The 12729-nt window shown below is 41.6% G+C and overlaps 1 long non-coding RNA gene across 1 annotated transcript in view; it reads right to left on the bottom strand.

Annotated features, from left to right (window-relative positions):
• LOC110208389 (uncharacterized) overlaps window positions 1-8410 on the bottom strand; it is a 76261-nt gene extending 67851 nt beyond the window's left edge. The window contains exon 1 of the long non-coding RNA XR_013485353.1: window positions 8306-8410. This is a non-coding gene — a long non-coding RNA (uncharacterized LOC110208389). The remainder of the gene's footprint in view (window positions 1-8305) is intronic.
• Between the last annotated feature and the right edge of the window lie 4319 nt (window positions 8411-12729).

Raw genomic sequence — 12729 nt, 5'->3', positions numbered from 1 at the left:
TTCTCTCACTAATTACTTTAAATTTACAAGGTTTCATGTATGCTATTAAGAGCTTTAAGAAAAATCCTCAGGTGCTTTACAGAGCCATCTCCTTTATTATTTATGGCAATGATGGAACTATTGGATAGACTATGTTTCCACTTAATTTAGGCTTCAAGGCCATAAACAAAATGAGAACCTCAGAAAATAGTCACAGTGTAAGTTTAAAACCATGCTTCATTCTCAGTTCTTTAAGATTTTCAGATCAACAAAGCTCTTTGAAAATATCTTCAGACAAATGGTGTGGATATATTACAGGCTTGAAGAATGGTCTCAGGAGCCACAAAGCATTATGGGCAGAGTCAAGAAATTTGAAGATGTCCCCTAGGCAGAAAAATAAATTGTTTCATGGCCAAACAAAGCACTGACAGCACAGGGAATGTGTTAGGAAGTTCCCATTTTAAGTATCTACAAAACCTAGAAAAAATGAAAAAAGTAGATGCCTCCTTGCAACATCAAATGAAAAATTTGAAACAAATACCCGTAATTTTTTCCCTATCACTTAAAAAGCAGACTCTTATCTTGCAGAAAACATTAGCTCTCTAGAGCTCAGAAATTTCAGTCATCAATTTGAATGTGCCTGAAAAAAAAATCTCTTAAGAGATGTGTGCTATAGTGGAAACAACCCTAGAGTCAAAAGACGTGGGTTCAAATCTTAACTTAGCAATATAACTATCTATGTGATACTGGGCAAGTCACTGTATTCTCAGGTGTCAGTTTCCTCAACTATAAAATGAGGGATTTGAACTAGTTGACCTTGAAAATTCCTTCTGCTCTAAACCTACATCTCCTATCTTTAAGGCCCCTTCCAACTCTGAATCCTATAATTCTAAATTGAACCCTCAGTTTTTCTTGGTTATTCATCCTCTAATGAAAAATTGAAAAAAAAATAAGTCACATGGAGTCCGATTAAGTCAGTCAGCCAATAAACATTTATGAGTTAACCATCAATGAGTCAGGCACTGTGCTAAGTGCTGAGGACACAAAGAAAGGCAAAAAACAGTCACTGCCCTCAAGAAACTTACAATCTAATGGGGGAGACAGCATTCAACAACTATTTACAAAAAAGCTATATCCAGGATGAATGGGAAATAATCAACAGTGAAAAGGCACTAAGGATTGAGAAAAACTTCCTGTAGAAGGTGAGATTTTAGCTGGGACATGGGGGAAGCCAAGGGAAGCCAGGAGGCAGAGATGAAAAGGGAGAGTGAATATTCCAGGCATGGGGTACTGCCAGTGAAATGCCTAGAGCTGGGAGATGGTTAAGTGTGTCAAACCCTGTGATAGTGTCCTCCTGAAATAATTAGCTAGATTATCTGACCTGGAAACCTTTGGGTTCCCATAACTGGTGCCACCTAGCCCCTACCCATAGGTTTGACCCTGTTCCTAAGCAGGACAAACATAGGAAATGAGAAATGGATAGGTTGCCCTCTTGGCATCAAGTCAGTCTTCCTATTGCTCCAATCCTGACTTTGGATCCCAGTTTTAATTACTGGGCTTTTGGCTTGTTTTTCATCACTAAGGCCCAGCCTTGTGTCTTGATTCAGTAGCTGGGTCTTGCCCCAGTTTTCGTCTACCTCTATGCCTGAAAGTCTGGTTTGTTTTCCCCTCAAATACCCCAGATCCTCTAGGACTGAAGTCCTAGCCTTACTTCCTCAAAGTCTCATGGGGTAGTTTATTTTTTCCCTGTACCTTAGCACTCTTGGTAGGGAAAGGTTCTAGCCACTATAACCTAGCACATTGAAGTTCAGATGGTAACTCTGAAGAGAGAAAGCCCAGAAGCAAGGAGCAAAAATCACACTAAGATCCTAGCAAGGATCCACCCATCCAGTAGCACAATAGAAACATTCAGCTGAATGCCCAACAGTCATCACTAATGTGAACCAATGAAAACCAATGAAAACCAATTTGACTGATACAGATCCAGCCCCCAGGACAAGTGGATGCTAAGGTTGTGAATGCTGTCACTACTTGGAACATATCATGTTCTATTGGGAGGAAAATATATACACATAGAAATACATACAAAATAAAAAACAAAGTAATTGGTTTGGGATGGGAAGGTAGACTAGGGAGCCATTAGTAGCTAGGGGGTTCAAGAAAAGTCTCACGCAGGAAGTAGAACTTAGCATTGAAGGAATCTAAGGATTCTGAGAGGCAGAAGTGAGAGAGGAGTGCACTAACATGGCGGCCACCCATCCAAAGGTTTAGAGATAGGAGATGGATTGTCACATGTAAAGAAAAGCAAGAAAGCCAATTTAGAGAAATAATGAAAAATAAGGCTAGAAAGATAGGTTGGAGTCAGGTTGTAAGATGCTCTGAATGCCAGTCAGAGAAGTTTGTATTTGATTCTAGGGAGCCCCTATGATTAATGGCATAGGCAAATGACCCAGTCAGACTTGTGTTTTAAGAATTTAACTTTAACACCCATTTAACCCATTTTAAAGAACAGAGAGGACTGAAGCAGAAAAACCAATTAGGAGGCTATTACATGAAGACCTTAAATATACTGGTGACCTTATGTGTGTGAAGAAGATGGATGATGAGTCAAATTTATAAGAATATAAGTCATTCCCCAATTTATAAATGGTCAAAGGATATGAACAGGCAGTTTTCAAACAAAGAAATCAAAGCTATCTATAGTCATGTGAAAAAAATACTCTAAATCACTATTGATTAGAGAAATGCAAATTAAAACAACTCACACCTATCAGACTGGCTAATATGATAGAAAAGGGAGATGATAAATGTTGGAGAAAATGTGGGAAACTGGGACACTAATGCATTGCTGGTGGGATTTTGAACTGATCCAACCATTGTGGAGAGCAATTTGGAACTACGCCCAAAGGGCAACCAAACTGTACATATACCCTTTGATCCAGCAATACCACTGCTAGGTCTGTATCCCAAAGAGATCATAAAAAAGGGAAAGGACCCACATGTGCAAAAATATTTATAGCAGCTCTTTTTTGTGGTGGCAAAGAATTGGAAATTGAGGGGATGCCCATCAACTGGGGAATGGCTGAACAAGTTGTGGTATGTGAATGTAATGTAATACTATTGTGCTGTAAGAAATGATGAGCAGGCAGGCTTACAGAAAAACCTGGAAAGACTTGTATGGACTGATGCTGAGTGAAGTGAGCAGAACATTGGTTGTCCTGCATCAGAAACATGAATTACTTCAGCAACATGTTTTCCTTGCATGTGTGTCCCTCAGACCTGGTTCCTATCCCTGCCCACTTTTCTTATTAATGATATAGGTATTTATGAGAAAATATATCCCAGGGTTATAAAAAGAATCTTCTATTGTGATTTTTCTTATGATGCTATTTTGCTAAATGCCTTTGCTTTGAACTAATTGTGTCCTCTGGTTGACTAGAAGAAAAGTAAACACATCAGTGGGGGCTAATGAGTTATGGTTATAAGTGAATGTGAACCCACATTGCAGCTTGAGTCTGGAGTAGCTATTCTTGGTGTCCCACATTGAGACAGATTGCCTCGGGTGCTATAGACAGATAATACAAGGGCTTTTAATAATAAGGTAATAAATTGCTGTCCCCCACCCCCGGTCACTAGCATGTAGCAAGCTCCCTAGATATCATCTTCCCTGCCTGCAGGAACTCCATGACCCACTCGGCTTGTAGTTCTCTCAGAGGACAGAACTGACCTTTTCCTGCCACATCCTTGATAAAGCTAGCCTGAAGTCAAGGATGTTACAATGTGAGGCTAATTATTGCCTTTTAATATTCTCTACTATAGTGGCCCTCCAGGGAAGAATAAAATAAAATGATGCATTCTAATAGATGGAGCGAATACTGGCCTGGGAACCACGTGCTCCTGCTCTATCCCTGTCTAGTTCCATGACCGTGGGCAAGGTGGTTGACCCAGACTTGTAATCTTATTTACAACGAATGTATTAACTTGCTTCAATATTTCAAATGAGCTGTAATTTTAATGCTTCAAATATGGGTAGCCCTCCATCGATGCAGTAAATGATTTAGTGAATGCCTGTGGCTAAAACGATTCATCACTTGGTGGCCAACCATCGGGGGATGAGCTCCTTGAGAAGGCTATCTAGAATTGATGCCTCTACTTCCTCTTCTCTCCTTCTTTTCTTAATTCTCTGTTGTCTGGCTTCCAGGCTCACCACTCAACTGAAACTATTTGCTCCAAAGTTACTATATCTCCTAATTTCCAAATCTGATGTCCTTTTCTCAGTCCTTCTGGCTTCTCTACAGCCTTTGACATTTTTATTACCCTCTTCTCCTTGATACTCTCTTCCCTAGGTTTTCATGACACTGTTTTTTTTTTCTCCTCCTACATGTCTAATTTCTCCTTTTTAAGCCTCCTTTGCTACATCTTCAACCAGGTCATACCCGCTAACTGTGGGTGTCCCACAAGGCCCTGTTCTCTGCCCTCTTCTCTCCCCTTTCTATACTGTTTTGTTTGGTGAGTTCATCAGCTGTCATGGATTCTATTATTATCTCTCTGCTAATAATTCTCACATCTTCTTATCCAGTCCTAATCTCTCATCCTGACCTCTGATCTTGCATCTTCAGTTGTCTATTAGACATTTCAAACTGGATGTCCTGTAGATATCTGAAACTCAACTTGTCCCAAACTGAACTCATTATCTTTCCCTCCAAGCCTTTCCTCCTTTCTCATTTTCTTATTTCTGTTTGGGGCACCGCCATCTTCTCAGTCACTTTGGCTTACAATCCAGATGTCGTCCTTCAGCTCCTCACTCTGTCTCCCATCCTTCCTCCAATTCAATCTGTTGCCAAGTTCTGCCAATTCTACCTCCATTATATCTTTCATATACGATTCCTGCTCTCCTCAGACACTGCTACCACCCTGGAGCAGGCCCTCATTTCCTACTATGAGACCTACTACAATATCTGCTGTCTTGTCTCTCTGCCTTGTCTCTCTCTACTCCAGTGCATCCTCCACTCAACTAAAGTGCAGACCTGACCATGTCACCTCCCTCTCTTATTCAGTCAACCCCACTGGCCCCCTAACACCTCCAGGATAAAATATAAAATCCTCTATTTGGCATTCAAAACCCAGTCCCTTCCTACCTTTCCTTTCTTTTTATACAGTATTCCCCTCATGTACTCTGTGATCCAGTAGCATGGGCTTCCTTGCTCTTCCTCTCACATGACACCCCATCTCTCATCTTTGGGCAGTTTTGCTGACTGTCTACCGTGCCTGGAATTCTCTCCCTCCTCATCTCTATCATCTCCTGCCCTCCCTGGCTTCCTTCAAGTCCCAGCCAAAATTCCACTTCCTACAAGAAGCCTTTCCCACTCCCCCTTAGTGCTAGGGCCTTCCCTCTGTTGGTCATCTTCAGTTTATCCTGTGGATAGCATGTTTGTACATAGTGATATTTATGTTTCTCCACCATTAGACCTTGAGCTTCTTGAGGAGCGAGGAGTAGGTTGTTCCTTTCTCTGTATCCAGAGTGCTTAGGACAGTGCTTGGCACTCAATAAATGTTTGTTGATGGACTGTTCCCCAGACCACTGGAAAGATTTGGAGTCAGATAACCTTAATTCATATACTGAGTGACCTGTGACAAATCTCTGTAAAATGAGAGAATCGAACTAAAGTCCCTTTCAACTCGAAATCTAAAATTCATTGATCACAGATATAACCTATAACTGGACTTGTAGTAGAAGTCTTTTGAGCTTAGCAAGACCCTCTGGATTTCAGGAGTTCTTCACCTTTTTGGCATCATGGACTCCATTGCTAATCTGGTGAAACCTGTGGACTCCTTCTCAAAGTAATGTATTTAAATTCATAAAATAAAAACACATAGGATTAAAAAGGAAAACAATTATATTGAAACAAAGATGTAGGGTTTTTTTTCCCAATCCAAGTTCATGGACCCACTGACATCTGTCCACAACCCCACATTAAGAACCCCTGCTCTAGAGTTTAGCATCTCCTAGCACAGCTTTTGCAAAACCAGAACCACCTCCACACCACAATGAAACACTGGAATGTGTCTTTTTATGTGTTTGTGACAAGCAAAAAACTCCTGCATTTTTCTTACCTATTGCCATCCCCAAAGGGATAATCTGGATGTCAGTGAGCACCTTGTCAAAAAGATCTTTCCTATTAAAAAAAACCCCAAAAAACCTAACCATCACTGCTAGAGACAGGATACCAGGCTGGCTGAGCCATAGATTGACCCAGCATGACAATTCTCATGTTTATCTAGGAGTATAGTCCCAAAGCTACTGGACGTTTATTCACTTGTTATCATCATTTTAATTTGTCACCACCTTGTTTCCTTTTAATGGAGCTTAATTTTATTTTAAAATTATTCTACTTCTACATGAGTTTGGTTTCCCATCTAAAATGTAAAGGATGAAAAAGCCTGTCTTTGATACCTTCCTGGTATAAGGATGAATAAATGTGCCAATATTTCTGAATCATTTGAAAGCTTGGGGGGAGGTTGTGATGGGAGTGGGGGGCAGACAGACAATATTAATTCCAGACCTTGCCGATATCACTATGTTCCTAATTCATATTTCAATCTACATTCTAAAGCGTGATTTTGTATCTATACCACATGCCCTTTACCTACCTCTGACTGATAAAATCCCTCCCTGCCACACCCTCCATGTCACCTTTGCAGGTTATATAAGTATAACTAGCCCAGGGCTACTGGGGTTGTACCATCTGGAAGATACAAAAATTTAACACCTGTACTCGTTCAGCGGAGTAGAAATTGTTCAGGGCAAGGTGAGTTTAGATACTATCCAAGGAGTGGGGATGATGACCGTGGAGGGAGCAGACTGTTCCTTTTCTCTGTTCCTCTATTCCATAAAAAAAAATCCTCAACTCTCCACACACCACCTGATTCCCTCCCTAGGTTTGCCTTCCCATCATCATTCCAGGCAGACCAATCTCTGTCTCACCCTCTCTCTGCAAGTATTAACACTTTCCTGCAGACAGGATGCATATTCATCTTTGTGTTAGCTTTCTTCCTGTACGATGGGCGGGAGGAAATGTTGGCCAGGCACAGTCTGGAGCAGCCGGCCTCCAAGGTCCCTCACAACGCTGAGATTCTGCCCTGAAGCCACTCTAGTAACAAATTCTCTTCCCCATTCAACTAATTTGCCTTTATTAATTCTTATGTTATTTTCAAAGCCTGAAACATAAAGTTGATTTAAGGGCACATTTCATTTTGTTTGCCCCAAGCAACCTGCCCTAGGTGCTGAAATTGCTAATTATTAGCTCTTCCTGATCTTTCCAACTGGAATTGATCTCTCCTTACTCGAATTTCACAGAGCGCTTTGTCTGAACCACTGCTTTACACATCTCATATTCTACCTCGTGTCACACTTATACATGGGCAGATCTGATTTGCCCTCTTATAGGATCATTGTTTTAGAACTGGAAGTCCAACTCCCTCATTTAATGAGAAACTTGGCCAAGGTCACCTGGGTAGCATCTGACCCATGATTCACCTCCAGGTACTCTGATTACAAATCCAGCCATCTACTGAACCATATTGCCACCCATTCACCCTCCCTCAGTGAGATTAGCTCCTATGGATTCAATTATTTTCATGTAAATAACTCTAAAATAATCATGTCCACCAACCCTATCCTCTCTTCTGAGCTCCAGACTCACACAGATTATCAACTCCCTGAAGGCACGGACTGCTTTATTTTATCATTATATACCCAATGTTGAATATGACAATCATAGATTCTTAATAAATATTTCTCCATAAATTAAAAATAAGTTAATTTTTAAAAAGAGAGGTAAATAAATATTTGTCAAACAGTTCAATAAGTAAAAGTTTTGCCTTTGGGAGAAATATGTCTGCAGTTATATATACGACTCCCCGATTTATCTATCCAGCCAGCCCTTGTCTTCTACTTGAACTCTCATCCTGAATCATCAATTATCTGGAACTAGGATCCCTTCACTAAGAAACTCTAGGCTGGGAGGAACTTGGGAAAACCCTTGTTCTCTCCCTCAAAGCAAGACACTGGAGAAGGGCAAGTGAGGTTTGGAGCCAGCCTAGTGGGACAAGAGTCACACAGGGACATAATCTTTAAAAGCAATAAGAAATTGAGATGCCTATTTTATCCCCCCCTTCTTCCTCTTCCTCTTTCTCCCTCTCTCCCTCTGCTTCTCCCTCTCTCATCTTTCTCCCTCCCCCTTTCCCTATTCTTCTTCCTCTTCTCTCCCTCTCTCTATCCTTCTACCTCTCTCTCCTGCTTCTTCCTATCCTTCTCCCACATTACCTGTTCCACCTCTTCAGTCAAGGCTGTTGAAGCCATCTGGACAGAGGGAAGCTGCTTTTAAGAAACTTGGCTTTGTTAGGACTCCAAATACAATTCCAACACAGATGTTCCTGGCAATGAAATGCCTGGTTGTTCTCACAGCAAAATAGGGAAATACAAAAGGAGAATGATATTTTTAAAGGAAATCATCTGTAATGTGCTCCCTTCAACCAATGTGATTTGTACTCTGCACCTGGCTGGCCCCAGTGTCCAGCCAGTATAGAAAGTAGCACAAGATATTTCAGATTAACAAGGTGCCCATAGTGCCAGAGTTTGCACAACCTAGGCCATAAACCAGGGCCTGTCTTTCCTCCCTCTTCTTGCACTTTTTTTTTTTTTTAGGTTTGGTAAGGGGCCAACCACCAAAGAATCAAGAATATAGATAGAGTTGTAACTGAGTCATGGCAGCCAAGACTTGCCCAAAGCACCTGAATGTAAAAGATGACAAATTTAGAGAACTCACACAAAAAGTCAAGCCCCTCCCAACCTCTGCATGAACGGGGGAAGCAACCACAAGTCTGAGGAGTATAACAGTGGAAAGGGTAGAACCAATAATGCGCCTAGAACCTTCAGACACGAGACTAACACTGTCACACGCTGCAGCCCTCCCTTCACCAGGGTTTGGGGTGGTTGGATCAGACATCTGCTCTTCCCTTGGTTCTTCTGAGGCTCTTCCTACCCTGCCTGAGGCTGAAAGGGGGACATAGTGAGGATGGGAACCTCCTGAACTGCAAATATGCTGGATACTTGACCAGCCAGGGCATGGAGAAAGAAGTATGGGGTTAATCCACTACCAACTGGTGGATGACTTTCTTTTGCTTCATTTTTATCCATCAAAGCACCTTGCACAGAAATGTGGGCGCGATAGAGTTTCAGTAAATGCTTCATGAGTAAATGAATAAACTGATGAGCAAATTAGTATCTCTGGAACCACTTCATAATTTGACTTGGGGCCAGCCCCAGGGTCTGCTGTAGTCTGCTAGAAAGAGCCTCTCCCAGAAATCTGGGGCTTAAATCTAGCTCTACAACCAATTCACCCTGAGGCAGTTCCTTTAATTTTTGTCTGCTTCATTGTCCCCATTTGTGAAATGAGGATAGTAATTCCTTCTCCTCATCCCTAGGGAATGATGAGGAAATGAGTTGAGGGAGGGCTTCAGCTTAGAAGAGAGATTATAAACATAAAAGAATAATAAGATGGCATGGCCAGTAGCACTTCATGATAATATCATTCACATAAGCAAAACACTTTGAAATTCTTTTGTTCTTAAATATCACCCAGCCTTCAACATTTTCATCAGCCCTGTCTGCCCATCAGAATGTCATTTGGGGAGCCAATTGGTGGGAGTGGGCACTGGTAATAAGAGGACCAGGGCCACCCCAAGCTTGCCTCCTGCATCCCCAGTATCTTCACTAAGTATGGTCTAAGGCATTTTACGTATATGTGTGTATATGTATATGTGCAGATATATACACGTATGCACACCTGTGTTTATCTACACCCGTGCATGTGTGTGTGTGTGTGTGTGTGCGTGTGTGTGTGTATGCAGTAGATTCTCATTATTTGCGAATTCACTAAAATTTCTTTGTAACTCCACAGTCGATACTTTGCCATTTTCAGTCATTCACAGAGCTGCATCCACTGCACATTTCCAGCTGAGGTCAAACAAGGAGAACTCTGCCTTCGTGTTTCAGCTCTTATACTGTAAACAAGTGTGCTTTTTGCAGCCTATTGAGTACCCACGTTTTTTGTATTTTTGTGCTTTTTTGTTGGTGATTTCACTGTTTAAAATGGCCCCCAAGTGTAGTGTAGAAGTACTGTCTAGTGTTCCTATGGGCAAGAAGGCTGTGATATGCCTTATGGAGAAAATATGTGTGTTAGATAAGCTTCATTCAGGCATGGGTTATAGTGCTATTGGCCATGAGTTCAGTGTTAATGAATCAACAATATGATACATCCAGAAAAGGGAAGAGGAAATTCACCAATGTATATGTAAAGCTACTCCAGAAAGTGCTAAAGTAAATAAATGTTGTGACCATAGGCTTAAAGGAATCTAACCCTGCATTTCCTCTAGTAACAATGATTCAGTATTCATTAATTCTGGGTTCTCAACCACATGTATGTGTGTGTTTGCATTTATGTATACATGCATGTATGTATATGTATATCACACAAGTGTACACATATCTATCCTGGGCACAAACATTTTTTGAATTTTTATTTGAAATTTTAGCTGCCTATTTTCTTTTTTAATGTCACAACCATAGCTAGGTTTTGTCACTTCTCATCCTATCTTAAGTCAACATCAACTGACCTGTAACATCAAGAATCTGTGGTTTCACAAGGCTGGGGATGTCTTCCTTCAGTGCAGGTGGCCTAAGCTTGAACAGCAGCAGCAACCTAACCATCTATGATCTGTCTTCGTCTTCGCTCAGGCCATCATTGCCTCCTCCCCAGCAGAAAATTGGGCGCCACCCCTAGAACTGCCCTGGGCTTTGATTGGCCAGCTGTGGCCTCATCGTACTGCCAGTCAGGTCCGCACAGCACTTGCTGGACATCTCCGCACTGTGTTGTCTCCCCTCCTCTGCACTAGGGCCATGATTTTCACCTCTTTCCCCGTAGAAAATGCTACTACAACCTTGGGTGTTGATAGGCCAACTTTGGCCTTATAGTGTCCACATTCAAGCTTCTACTATATGCTTCTAGCATACAGTCTCCACTCAGATTATATGAGCTCTGCTTGCTTCTCATCTGAAAATTGGAAATCTCCCTACCCTCTTTCAGCTCTCCTTCATGTTTTATCTTCCCCTATTAGAATATAAGCTCCTTGAGGGCAGGGACTGTCTTGTTTGCTTATATTTATATCCCCAGCAGTGAGTACAGTACCAGGCATACAATTAGAGCCTAATAAATGCTCTATCTATATTTCTTTCTTTCTTTCTTTCCTTTAGTAGATAAGTCTTAGAGTTACCTAAAGCGGTAAGTTTAAGAGACTGTCCATGATCTTATAGCTGTATCAGAGCTGGGATTTGAACATGCATCTTCCTGACTTCAAGTCCAACACTCCTTACTATACAACACTCATTCTTTGGCATATTGTAATAGCATCCTCAGTGGTAGCCCTGGTTCCAGTATTTCCCCTTCTCTGAGCCATCCTCCACTTAGCTACCAAAATCATCTCCATAAGGCAGGGATCCCTCACTACACTGATCAAACCCCTTTAGTGGATCCTATGGCCAGTAGGATAAAATATAAATGCCTCTAATTGGCAGTTGAGGCCCTCCAAAATCATCATCATCACTACCTTTCCAGTCATCTCACATTAATATCCTTCAGGTAGGTATTCTTATGTTCCAGCCAAACTATACTACTAGCTATTCCTTAAAGTCAACATTACTCTCCTTAAAAATATGTCCCTTTTTCCCACTCATGCTGATACCACTCCTGTATAGACCCCTTATTCTTCACCTGTTAGCTAGAGTACTACAATAGCCTCTTTTGGTCACATCTCTCTCCACTCTAATCCATCCACCACAGCTGCTTAAGTGATTTTCCTAAAGCACAGGTCTGATCATGTGACACATCAACCTCTTCCCCCCACTCCCATTCAACAGACTCTCTGGCTCTCTTTGCTTTCTCAGAAGAAGAACGGAAGGGAGGAAAAAGCATTTATTAAATTATTAGTATGTGCCAAGTACTGAGCTAAGTGCTAAGAATACAGAATTTTTTAAGTGAGATAACCCTTGCTCTCAAGAAACTTATATCAGAATTGGGAAAGACAATGCATAAAAAGAAAGTTCTGCAGCAAAGTGTATTGGAAAGGTTCAAAGGGGGTCCTTGGATTATGCCAGTAGGTTAACTGACAGTTCCAGGAATCTGCAGGGCTAGAGGCAGGGCAGATTGTAAGTCCTAGAGGACTTTAGGAGGCAGTGGCAAAGCAGATGGTGAGGTCAAGTGGTTCTTCATCTCACCAAAAGGAATAAAATAGATGACCCACGTGTTATGCAAGCCATGTGAGTTCTGGACAGCCCAGTCAGGGAGAGGCAAAGGTGAAAATTAGAAGCCAGGTATACATGTTGGTGATAGCCCTTCCCACTGCCTGGCCATCCCAGATAGTTTCTAGGATAAATTGAGGCTATGAGAGAGGCAAGTAAGGTAGACAGAAGCCCTTCATAATCAAGATCCTTCCTACCTTTATGATCTTCCTACACTTTGGTCCTCCCCCCTTCTTACTATGCAATCATACCATGCTGGCCTGCTCACTTTTCTATGCACATAACATTACTTCTCCTATCTCTGTGCTTTGTACTGGCTTTTTCCCATGACAGAATGCCCTCTCTCCTCACCTCCCTCTTGAAATTCCTGGTTTCCTTCAATGAATGCCTCT

Source organism: Phascolarctos cinereus, unplaced genomic scaffold (genome assembly GCF_003287225.1).
Source record: "Phascolarctos cinereus isolate Bilbo 61053 unplaced genomic scaffold, phaCin_HiC Scaffold_3;HRSCAF=262, whole genome shotgun sequence".
Lineage (NCBI taxonomy): Eukaryota > Metazoa > Chordata > Mammalia > Diprotodontia > Phascolarctidae > Phascolarctos > Phascolarctos cinereus.
Note: the sequence above shows the minus strand (reverse complement) of the source record. Positions and strands in the feature narration are given on the sequence as shown.